Source organism: Tachypleus tridentatus, chromosome 9, assembly GCF_004210375.1.
Source record: "Tachypleus tridentatus isolate NWPU-2018 chromosome 9, ASM421037v1, whole genome shotgun sequence".
In the NCBI taxonomy this organism is placed as follows: Eukaryota; Metazoa; Arthropoda; class Merostomata; order Xiphosura; family Limulidae; genus Tachypleus; species Tachypleus tridentatus.
Genome location: NC_134833.1, coordinates 91451968 through 91465443, shown reverse-complemented (window position 1 = coordinate 91465443; position 13476 = coordinate 91451968). Strand labels below are relative to the sequence as shown.

The following is a 13476-nucleotide window of genomic DNA, read 5'->3' as shown; positions in this document are numbered from 1 at the left end:
GCAGATCAACTGGGTAGTATGAGACAGACGCTTTGCATTATCCCTGTTTTATGTCAGTCACAGTAACCTTTGGCACTGTGTTTCTAGGTGAACGTTATATACAAATTTGCGAAAAACGAATACACGCAGTCCGTTAAGCGGTTACAACAACAAATGGCTTAAGTACTGTGTAGGTTTTGTTCAACCATTGAATATTATAGGTCTTTAACTACGCTTGACGTACATTTTGTACCACATTCAGGTCCTGTTTCAACTTAGTTACGTCTTCAAAGGGTTTTAGAGTAAAATAAAAAAGGTAATGTTAAAACTTATACTTGAGGTGATTAAAAGAAACATAACTAGCTGTAAAAAAGCCCGATCACTGGAAACAATGAGGTTATAATGGAATAAATTTAATATTTCTTGTAAAGGAAACTACTCAACATTTGTAATATGTATAGGTTATTAATTCTAACCTGCATCGCTATTTGTTGTGTTTAAGATTATTTAAGCTATTCTAACAACTACTATTCATTGCCGTACTGTTTTCACTTCTCACTTATTTAAAGTGTCACGTTTGAATGAGAAATGTGCACTTGTTCTATTCCTTTCATTAGTTTGTAATAAATAAATTAAAAGTGTGTCTTTTTCTCACTCTTCCACAATCATTGCAGCTAATCAAATATCTAAAACATTCCCTCAAGTTATCTGATGTATATACTGGATTTATACATGTATATACTGACTATGGTTATGGTAAAATATATCCAAGAACTATGGATACGTAAGTAAGGAAATGTGCATGAATTTTTGTCTTTAATAATGAACAAATATTTTTATACCTTCATAAACAAAAAATGGTTTATTCTAAAACAAACAAGCTACTTACCAGATACATGATAGTATTAACAACTAAAAATAACTACACAAGAAAACACTTATTATTGCCATGAAACATCAATAAAGCTTAGTTTTTAAGCTCAAAATGGAAACAACTGTTCCTGCTAGCAAGATAAATGAAATAGTTAAATATCCAATACATTTCAATACAATCTAAAAGAAATTATGTTTTTTTCACACAGCAAACAGTAGACATATAGTTAAAATAAAAATAGAAATATCTTAATTATGCAATACAGATTTGTAGAGAACAGATCACTTTTAACGTTAAGAATACTTGAATTCTAGTGAAAGTTTTTCTTGATGATGAGAAACCCACTTGAAATAAAACTGTATATCAAAAGGACTGGTATTGGTATTAACATTTTCACTGATAAAGAGAGAATAATGTTTCGACCTTCCTAGGTCATCTTCGGGTTAAGAAACAGTTTGAATATAACTGTTGATGGAAACACATCTTAGGGACGAGTGAAAAACACGTACTAGATTTTAGTGGTTGTTGCAGGTGGATGTTAGGTTATTAATTAGTATAGGTATAAAGGTATTCCTTTTCATTGGTTTAATTTTTGTTACCATATAAGTAGGACTTCTTTGACAATTAAGTAGTAAATTGCCATTGCTATATAACACTGAACATGGATTCATATATCTGAGACATTGTAAAGAAAAAATCACTAAATGCTGTGAGTTACCTTGTACGTTACACATTTTTACCAATCACGATTTACATTTCACATTCTGTAATACTTTAATTCAATAACTATTCACACATTTCTTATCATATAACTAACTTGTTATAATAATTTAGTTCAAGAGCCATTAATAAGTTATCTCTTTCTATGTAATTAATCTTTTATAATGGTCAAATTCAACAACAATTAATAAGACGTTTTCTTATGTAACTAATCTTCTATTACAATATTATCTTTCGTATCATAACTGATGTACTTTAACGATTTAATTCATTAATGATTAATACATTTTCTTTTATTACTAATATGCATTTTTGTCACATAACTAATTTCCTATAATGGTTTAATTCAGCGATAATGATTGCACAGTCTTATATTGGAAGACTACATTAAACTTTCATTACAGGTGTTATACATTACCTTTTGTACACAATAATAGGATTTTGTTTTTAATTTTCTAGTGGTTGTATAACAATATATTTACAATCCTGACACTACTTTTTTTCAGTTCTTTTGAAAGACTATGGGTAAAAGCTAAAGAAATATAATGTGTCATAAATAATTATCTTAAGTAACAATCAATATGTTTTGGTTGTAATTATGGGTTTTCTCACTAGTACTATTAAATGTTATTTCAATCAAACAAAGAGACCAAATAACATTTTTAAGCTATACTGTTTAACAACAGAATAATTACAGCAAAAAGCAAGAATGATATGAACATAATAACACAGTAACTTCAGAGCTTCACTGTTCAACTATATAATCATATAGTTCAGTGGTACATAATATTTCAGGTAAGGTGTTGCTATGATTCTCCAAATGTCAGAAGAAAGATAAAGCACTAGATATCCAGGATTCCAATATGTTTTAATAATTATGTAATATAACAAACTGAAGAAAAATGTTCAGCTTTTCTTACAAAACGGTTCTATAAAGCTACAACATCCAGATGATGAGGTTTTAGGTCAGAAAGACATATGAATAGAATAGTTTTCAAAAGTGCAATATTATGAAATATTTATGTACTATGGTACTTTTATTAATCTTAATGAAAATACTAGGTACAATCAATTGTATTCCTAACAAGGTAACACTTTAATATGGAATTCTATGTTTAGAAGAGGTCTGCATACGTATTTCTGAACAAGAAACAAATCTTTTGAAATCACTGTAGTATCCATATCTCACAGACAATATGGGTAGAGGTACTTTATGTACAGTGACTACCAAACATATTCATGCCACTTTATCCTGCATCATCTCATGAGCTAAAATGTGCAGTGAGTATGAGAGATATCTGAAAAGACATTAACATTCTTGAACTTTGTCTTTCCAGTACTACTAATAATAAGTTAATTTTCAATGTAGACAAATGGTAAAATGTTAAATTTCTAAAGATCATGAAATGTGGAATATAGAGCTTAATATGTGTTACTTTATTTATTGTTTCTTCACAGTCTCAGAAACTCACATATGCAGAAACGTGAAGCAATGAGATATTTCTACTCGTATATAACAAGATCTGACTATCAAAGGGCTCCACTCAACACATTTTAAATTTCACATTTTTAAACACAAAATACTAATTTTTTTAAACTTTATTGTGATAATTTAACACAGGATTTTCAACTTATGTTATCCTTCTACATCTAGATTAACTTTATATAACAACCTGAATGACGCTTATTTAAGCTTACCATATCTGGAAAAAGATCAGAAGTGAATTCTTGAGATGGAGTCCAGAATGATTCATCACTGGTATCTGTGCTTCTGTGATCATCATGAAAAACAACGTCACATTGTTGAAAGAATTGTATTCATTAGTCTTAACAAGTTCCACTGAAAATTAGGGGGTTTTATATCAATTAATATAAAGTGTAATTAATTAAATATGAGACCACTGAATGACATTTCATGACATTACTGACACCAATACATGATATAAGTGTATAACAAAACTTTACGCAACTGTACTGAACTTATGATTAAATCAGTGTATAATAAATAACATGTGACCTTACCTAGTTGTACTAGGGTTACGATCAGCTGAGTGTATCACAAAATGACTTTACACATCTGTACTAAAGATTCCAATTTATTCAATGTATAACAAAGTATGAGCTTACCTGGGATGAAATAGAAGCCATTTTAACTCATAAAGTGCTGTAACTTTATATCTAATTAGTTAAACACAAGATTAGCATATAAAAAAGTATAAATTTATCTATACTGAAGTAAAGATTAGAATACTTGATGCATTCTGACGTTACATAAATCTTTTATACTTGATAATTTATATTAAAAATTGTGTGTTTATGTGTACTGGAAGTAAATATCAGTTCAGCAGTGGTACTGTTTATTTTTTCCACTGAATTAGATTGAGGTAGAAGTGAGATTAGTTTGTAGCCTAATATGATGTCATCTGTACAGAACTAGAAGTGAGAACAGTTACACAGTATGATATCACTGTACTGATGAGGATATGAAAATTAATTAATGTACTGATGAGAATATGAAAATTATAGTTTATAAAATGACTTACCTGCATTGAAGTGGAACTGACAACAGTTGACCTAATATCATATTACTGCATTAATGAGGATATGAGGATTATAGTTTATAACCTGACTTGACTATACTCAAGTGGCAATGACAACAGCTGACTTAATATAATATTACTGAAGTGATGAGGATATGAAATTATAGTTTATGACATGACTTAACTGTACTGAAGTGGAAATGAAAACAGTTGCCCTATTATGATATTACTGTATCAATAAGGATATGAAATTATAGTCTTTATTACTTGACCTAAGTATACTGAAGTAGAACTAACAACAGTTGGCCTAATATATTACTGTATTGATGAGAAGATGAGGTTGTAGCTTAGAATGACCTTACTGTACTAAAGTGGAAGTGAGAACAGTTTACGTATATCTTTTTGTACTGGTGTCAAAATCAGTTTGCAGTTTGTATCAAAACATGACCTTACTCTATAGAAGTGGAGGTCATATCACTTTCTAGCATATGATCTCATTGTAGTGTATTGAAATAGTGATGAGATCAATTTATGAAATGACTGTACTGTACTAATGTACAGATTACATTATTTGATAAAATAATTAGCTTAATGTGCACTTAATTGTAAAAATATGAGATCAGTCTCAAGAATAACGTGACCTTACCTGTATCAAAGTAGAAGTAGCTTGTTTTAAAAAAGTGGAAGCAAGATATGTTTATAAGATATCACCTTTCTGTCATTATGACTTTACTACTAAAGTACAAGTGAGACCAGGTTACTACAAAAAATGAAACTATCTGTACAGTATAAGAAATTAAACCACGTAGTATATTGTATCCTTACTTGTGTAATATTATGAATAAAATGAGGTTATATCATAACATAATCTTTATGGAGAACAAAGGCCCTTTGTTCATCTCAACTATCCTATCCTCTTAACTAAAACTATTTACTATAAATAAACTAAAATTTTAAAGACAACCCTTATAATTCATGTAATTATCAAGCTTTCTCTCATTAAACTTATTCAAATTTACTACCACCGCAACATTAAAATGCAGCCCATTCTAAAGACCAACCATCCTGTTAGAAAAATACTGTCTTACCTGAAGATGACTCCTACCTTGCGCAAATTTATACTTGTGTTGCATAGTCCTGTTATTCTTGCCATTAAATATAAAAAAGCATGCATCACCATTATAAATTTTATGTACAATCTTTAACACCTCAATAAGATCCCTTAGAACTGTTCGTTTTTGAAGAGAAAACAATTTCAGATATGGTAGCACCTTTGCCTGAGGCACCATTGTTGTAAACAACCTCCTGCACAATTTCCAACAAATGAATATCATTCCTAAAATAAGGATTCTATGATTAAACAGAATACTCCAAATCTGGACTATCCAGTGACCTACACAATGAGATTATAACCTCTTTCGACTTGTACTCAATATTTCTGTAAACACAACTACAACACTAAAATCCTATTTGCTCTGCCACTACCAATAACACACTTCTTTAATGGTTTATTTACTTGGTTGCACATTACACCAAGATATTTTTCTTTCATGGCACTAATAAGTTATTCCCATCCAAATTATATGTATAATTTAAATCATGTTAGCCCACATGCAGTAACTTGTATTTACAATAAATCTACCATTTATTTGCCCAACTCACTAAATGATTTAAAACCTTCTGTAAAGTAGCAGCATCTTCCCCATAGTTAGCAACATCCAGGACCTTGATATCATCACCAAATTTAAGTAATTTATTGACCATTCCTTCATCTAGGTCACTGATATAAATAAAAAAGAGCAAAATTTCAAGACTGAGCCATGAGGTACCTCACTTGTGACATTAATCTAGTTTGACTGACTTCCATTTACAATAACCCTAACTTTTCTTTCATCATGTCACTCTTCTATCTAATTAGCTAACTTACACCTAAAGAAATCACTTTTTACAAGCCTTTTATGTTGCACCTTGTCACCCTCATCATCATATACAGTAACATTTTCAAACAATGTCAAAAGAATTGTGAGATAAGATTTTCCCCATCCAATAAAATTCTAAACCTTTTCAAATTATTTTGCTAAACATTTTTTTATAATAAAATGTAACTTTGTACTTGCTCAAGTATAGATGATACCAGTTTATAATACACTGAAACTTCACCTGTGGTAAAGAAGAAGATCAACCTCTGAGTGAGAAAGCTATTTAGGTTCAGTTTCCTGTTTCTTTTTTGTCATTTCCTTAACACTACACTTCACAAAAAGTTCTTACCCTAACTGAAACATTTATATGTCCCACATCATTTTTTTAATGACTAGTGCAACTTTATGACACAGCAGTATTTGACTCTGTTGATCCAAATACAAAAGAACTGTTTAATGAAATTAAGAATAATTTAAGCTATACCTTAAAATTTATTTAGCAAATAAACTTTTATATATTAAACAAACAAAACCTCCTTTTGGTGAGAAAATAGATGCTATCAGAATGACCTACTCGTCATACAGCTTTTGTTTTTTAAAAAGTATTATTTGTTTTTTGAATTTTCTGTAAAGCTAAATGAGGGCTATCTGGACTAGCCATCTCTAATTTAGCAGTATATGACTATAGGGAAGGCAGTTAGTCATCACCACCCCCTGCCAACTCTTGAGTTACTCTTCTACCAATAAATAATGTGATTGACTGTCACTTTATAATGCCCCATTTTGGTGTGATGGGGATTCAAACCAGTGACTCATTGTCTTTCTATTAAATGTTCTTTCTTAAACTTACTACGATCATGGAAGTAAGTATATAAGATATGCACATTTATTTTCATTAACTTTTTAAATTCAGCCAAAACCTCACTGCTGCTTGTATTTTTATAATTATTAGTGATCATATCAAAAGGTGATATTAACTTTAAAAAATACAATGGATAGTAATCTTTCACCTGACTGAGCAAGTAAGGATAACACAGAAGAAGTTTTAGCTTGAGCTAAGACATCAGGGAAACAAAGTTTAACTAGAAGTTCATCGTTAGAAGAAACAATGTTACTGTTTCTCAAATCATAACAAGTTGATCATCCAATATCATTAGATACAAAAAGAAATTGAAAATTAGTATTCAAAAAGAGTACATTAAACATGGAGAAAAATAATAAAATATCTCACTGAACAGATAATCTTTGCTGTTTCTAAAAAAATATCAAGTACTTTCATGTTCATAGTGATTGTCAATAGTTATTTTTCTATACAATCCCTATCACAATTCTGTGCCTGCAGTTAATCCAAGTCATAAAACGTATAACCAAAATAAATGGAGATTGTGACAACCCCAACGTAAACTTAAATTACTGTTTCTATAAAAAGTTTAATTTCTTTTTACCAATAGTGTTCAGAGACATACCTAACAAATGAATTCACTTTGGATTGAAAAATTATTTCGTACTATCTTTAGGCTAACACCAAAATTAAAACGTTCAGTTTAAGACTGCTGTAAACCTGATATAACATTTCTAATCTACATAAAATAATTATTCATACTTCAACCAAAAGAGTGAAAATACTGACAATTATTACAATAAATATTTTAAACCATAATTATGAGTGCCTCTCTTACTTATCAACATTAACAATATTGAGAAACAAGTAGCAGAATGATGGAAAACGTAATTTAAGATCTTTCTAATCTGATTGTGTCATCTGACAGAACAATTATCATGTTCAACAAATTGGGAATCTTCAAAAAAGAAAAACTTTCAAAATACAGGTATCCAGTAAGTTTGCTTTCCTCACAATGAAATCCTAAATTAAACGTAAAAAAAGGGTAAAACCAGAAGCAAGAAAATTGTTTTCAACTACTAAATTTTTTTTTGGCAAAACTGTAGAATTAGTAGCCTATAACTGCATTTCCACATAAACATAAAACCTCCATTACATAATACTGATACCAAATGAAAAAAAAAGTAATGAGAAAACAAATTATCTCATGTTGTGTTTAGAATTCAACCAGAAGCTCAAACACAACTCATAAATCGTCACAATATTTGAAAATTCTATTTTAAGTTGTTTTTTTTCATTGTCTTAAAGAGCTTTTAATCATTTCTAATGCATTAAATAAATAAATATACATATTAAGAAGATAATGCTATGATGCAAATAATTTTTTTTACATTGATAAACATTATTCAGTCAAACTGCTACGTTTTTCTAGAATATTTTCAAAATGTTTTGTTGTTTATTCTGTATAAAGTTATACCATGGACTATCTGTATTCATTCACAAAGTGGATATTACTGTTACAAGAGAAAACCTCTCCAATCCAAGAAAAATTGTGAAAATGGCAGCAGTAGTTCTTGGTACCATTAACATCAAAACCAACTGCTATTTCATGAGAAAGATATACGAATTAACTAAAATAACAGCAATCCCATTCAACTACACACTCAACACATCCTCCAATACTTTTAATTCCAATACAAACAGAATTTTACAAGCTTTTTGTCTACTTAATCCTTTCTAGGCAACCTCAGTACTACACACGTTCTTTTAACCTATCAAGTTTTCTTAATGGAAATGTTTAAAATATTTCAGATTGGAGAGATGTCAATGATGTTCCAATTTTTTTTTCTTCCTCGCATCAGAAATCCTTAACCAAAATACATAAAACTTAGTAATAGGATTTAGTTTCTCCTTTCAAGTCATACAATTTATTTAGTATTTATTTATTTATTTGTAAGTATTTCAAAATTTTGTTGTGAGGCATTTTTGAACTATAAACATTGAAAATTTTTTATCCTATCAATTCCTTTTATTGGTAGTTAAAAAAATTCCATTTTACATACCTAATCAGTCTTAACTTGATATTCATTAACATATTTCTTTTTGCAAATTGAATTATTAGAATGATTTATATTAATTTACTTCTTTCACTAAATTTACATATACTCTTGTAGAATATATTCCTGTGGTGTTCATATTGATTAAATTTAGCAAAAAATATCAGCAAGTGTAAAATAATGTCAAATTTTGTAATTGGACTCTGATATAACAACAAACCAGAACTTCTTGCTTGTTCTACCATAATTCATATAAATTTGAATTTTCTGTATTCAATTGTACCATCAACACCCAAAGTTCACATGCTTGTCTCAATGGGATTAAAGACATTCTTGAAAATTAACATCCACATAAAAGAGTGTTTGTAGACAGTATTTCAAGATCTAAAATTTGCCTTACTAACCTCCTCTGGAGCTGGTTAAAATACAGAGAAATTCTTGAGTTGAGTAATGACTGATATTAAGTTGAAGCTCCTGATCAAGGGTCAATTTTATTAGAGCTACCATATGAACTTCCCTGCTCCTTTTATTCATGTTTTGAAGAATAGTCCATTGTTTAAAAAATGTAAATTAAGTCCTCTAAATAGTTGAATGTTATACAATTTCAAAATCAACTGATTTTCTTACATAGCATTCCATTACCGTTTACTTGCAAATTACATAAATCTTTTCTAACAACAACATTCAAAGTTTTAATAATTAATATTTTACTGATATAGCAACGAACAGTAAATGATGGAACACACCTCTATAGTGAAATTTTATAACCAATTAATCATCAAGCTCATTAACCCTTAAAAAGCAGGAATGTTGTAGATAGTAGCATCAATTAATGATGACCACCGTTTAAGGATTAATCAAGGGCATTTAACAAACTGATTATTCTCACTAAACTTTAATAGTTTCAATTATCAAAACTAGTAGGATTCAGCAGGCAATTGGGCTGCTAAGAACATACAGAATGTGGCAATTCTAATTAGACTTTAATTGCAAAAGATTCCTTGCATTGAAAGAGAATTCAGAGTAAAAGTAATTGTCTAGCATTCTAAAGGTATTAGTAGGGACAACAAAACCTACAAGATTCTCATTCAACATGATAACAATCAAAATCTGATTGGACACAGAAGTGGTAAATAATGATCAGATGAATCTCTGAAAAACTTTATCCCGTTCCTGTCTGAAAATGTCTTTGGTAGAAAGAACCAGCCTGAGGATCTAGGTAAAATGATAAAATAATCCATGGACAAACAGTGCAAACCACTCTTACTGGTGATGTTTGTAGGCCAACAGCAATGAAAAAGAACCCTTCAGGTAAAGGTGATACACAGCATTTGAAAATCTGGTCATAAACAGATGTTGAAAAATGGCATGTGATGTAACCTTAATATACCAGTTAGGTAAATGGAATAGTCATATGGGACAAAGGACCCACAGTGACTTCAGGAATCCAGAGAATACTGAACACAAAAAAGAATATTTTGTTACACATATCAAATGGAAATCAATAAGGTTGGCTTATAGATGCCAATTGTCGAAGATGCAAAAATTTTTGCTAAAGAGCCAGGTCAAAAAACAAATTATAGTAGACACTCCTAACTGAAATGGGTTCAACATCTATTTGATACACCATTGCCAATGCGTGCATCATTTCTGTTGATAAATGTTTATTGAAGGACTAAGCAAATAATGAGAAAGGTATTTGGCAGCCTTAAAAATTAAATACTGATGCTGTGCAAAAAACAGTATAATCTCTGGATAGCCAAATATACCATACCATATCATCTCTTAGCTGTCTCAACTGAGATAGCTTAAGAAAAATTGAAAGAAATGGACACTCATGAAAGTATTGCAGAAACAGAAACTAAAGTGTAGCTGCCAAGCCAGTGCCATTCACAAGATTGACAATGGGTTGGAGCAAATCAAAGTTAGTACCTTGTATAACATATGAATTGGAGGGAATGCCTAGAGGTTTTAGCTTGTCTCATCCTGACAGAATGCATCCATTGCCAAAGCCCAAAGGTGACGTACTGGAGACCAAATTCTCAGTAACTGGGAGTTTTGATAAGATCCCAACCAACCAGTCACAGTTACAAAATGAGTATAATGAGTTTGTGTGTGTGTGTTTTATAGCTATCTGCTGTGTCCATCAAAGTACTTCAAATTCTTTGATTCTAGTGTTATTAATCCATAGATTTATTAATGTTCTACTGGGGGGACTAAGTGCAAGACATTGAAAAAAACAAAATCCTTGCAATGCAGCATCTATTCTGTTTGGACAATCTGTCTGTGTTGAGACAATTGATCTGTTGCCTGCAGTCATCACCCATGAAACACATCAAGCTGGTAGGATATGATAAAGATGGTCCCAAGATTAAAAACAAGGAGTCCTGGACCAAGTGTCTTCTCAATGAGAAACACGTGGCAGAGTAACAAAACTGTGAGACTGAAGACTGATGATTTTCCCCTCAATAAGTGCAGACCATGAGGCATAGTCTTTTGAGAAGAAAGAAGGGCAAAAACATTGTTTAGGGAATCTTCTTCATCCTTGCATCGGCCCTGGAATTCTTTACCGTTGCTATATGCACCTTATCTCTGAAGCAAGACATTCATGAAGAGATGCAACTTTGGATGATGTGGAAGCAGAGGTACCCATATCTTAGTAGTGTTCCAATTCGACAACCTCTCAAGATGAAAAAATGAACATGAATAAGGAAACTGGATAATCCAGGGAATCAATATTTATGATCCCTTTGTTGCACAAAATTCTGGGCCCCATCTGTTAGACTTAAACTCTACCAATTCCTCTGTCACGTGATTTATTAACTCTGTATACAGATATTATGTAGTTCTCTTCCACCAACAGGAAACCTTTTCTCAGAAAGCTGATAATCTCACCTACCTTGTTACATAGGATAAAGAAAAGAAAATCACAAAGTTGGAGAATGTAAGGAAAAGAAGAGTCTACCCAGAAGTATATAAATAATATATGTTAAACTTATTTCAATTTTAAAAGAGGTATATTCTAACATTTAAATCAGCATTTAATACTGGTAGATTATTCGTATCGTGTAATGTTGAGTAATTTTGTGTACTTTCTTACCTACAATAATATTCAAAGTAAAGATTTCACCAAAAATATTGTGTGACATTACTCACTTCCCATGTAAAATACAGATTCAGTTAGTGGGATCAATTGCAATAATACATTGATTTTTTTCTTTAAGTTTATTTGTGACTTGTACATCAAAAAAGACTCTGTAACCAACAATTTTTACTTGTGTGTAGTTTTAATATTATGACTTAATATATAGTATACTTTTACAAAATTTGGCAAACTTTTAGTGTACATTAATTAACATTTGTAAAAAAGGAATATTTTTAATGAAGTATTTTTGCAAACAGTTTGTCCATAAATTAATAAAAAATGTTTCACTACTTCAACAAGGATTTTTATGTAAAAGTTCAAGATACTTCTATCTCAAAAACCTGTCTTCATTTTTGTAAATTCTACAATCCTCCAAATAAATATAAAACATTTTATAGTAAGACTATATTTCATTCACTGTTACCTCTACCCTAACAGTATATTCTATTCTTCAGCCAGTAGACAAATCAAAGTAAAAGTTATAAAACAAGAATTAAAATGAGGTACTTTACCAACTTAATGGTTACTGTTCATAAGATTTTAAAGTACTTCTCTTGAGAGCTTCAATTGTTGGTGGAGGAAGAAAATTTAACAGAGTTGAAGAAAAAAATTGGACGAATACACAAGTAGTAACAGATGGTTATAGCTGAGAACCAGAATGTCCCGACATCCATAAACTGCTGCCATACAGTTTATCGATGAATGATTGTGATATATTGTTCCAAGTATTTAACACTAATTTCCAATAAAACAAATGTCATGTTTTGATCATCTCAATTTTTGTAGAAGCCCGAATAATATCATCTCCAACATAGTTTCACCAAATTTCTGTATGGTTGGATCTTTCTTTTGTTGGAAGATGAAGACAAATCCTCAACCGACTAATACTGATCCCCACTGGGCTTTACTTTAGATGTTGTAAACGAAGTATACTGTTCTACTTTTTATCATTGGTTGTTAGAAACAGAGCCAAGTGATCAGTGGTATTTGAAGATTGATTAATTTTTGGCTTATTCAACAACTAATAAGTTATCTTCTAATCAGCTGTAAGTTCTTGACAGACATGACACCAGGAAGCTAAAGTTATGTTGGCATATCTTATAATTACAGTTCTAGTGAATATACTGAAATAAATTCAAGGTGAATTTAGCAATGCTAGAAGTGAGTTGACTATATCAAGTGGTGAATCTGTCAATCCAAAACTAAAATTGAGAAATAACGAAACTTGATGTATCCCCCACAGCGAATTCACAAATTCTTGTCAAAATAATTGTCTTTTCCGTAATAAACTTTTCCAAAACACCCAGTGTTCAGCTACAACTACCAATAAACCAAACAACTAACATACATCTTTTTTGTTTAGTTCACATTTGATTAAAAACTCAGTCAACAGCAACTTCT

The 13476-nt window shown here is 30.6% G+C and overlaps 1 long non-coding RNA gene across 1 annotated transcript in view; it reads right to left on the bottom strand.

The window, feature by feature from the left end:
* LOC143225746 (uncharacterized) overlaps positions 1–12947 on the bottom strand; it is a 55425-nt gene extending 42478 nt beyond the window's left edge. Inside the window, exons 1-2 of the long non-coding RNA XR_013014053.1 lie at positions 12588–12947; positions 3272–3344 (exon numbers count right to left, since the gene is read on the bottom strand). This is a non-coding gene — a long non-coding RNA (uncharacterized LOC143225746). The remainder of the gene's footprint in view (positions 1–3271; positions 3345–12587) is intronic.
* Between the last annotated feature and the right edge of the window lie 529 nt (positions 12948–13476).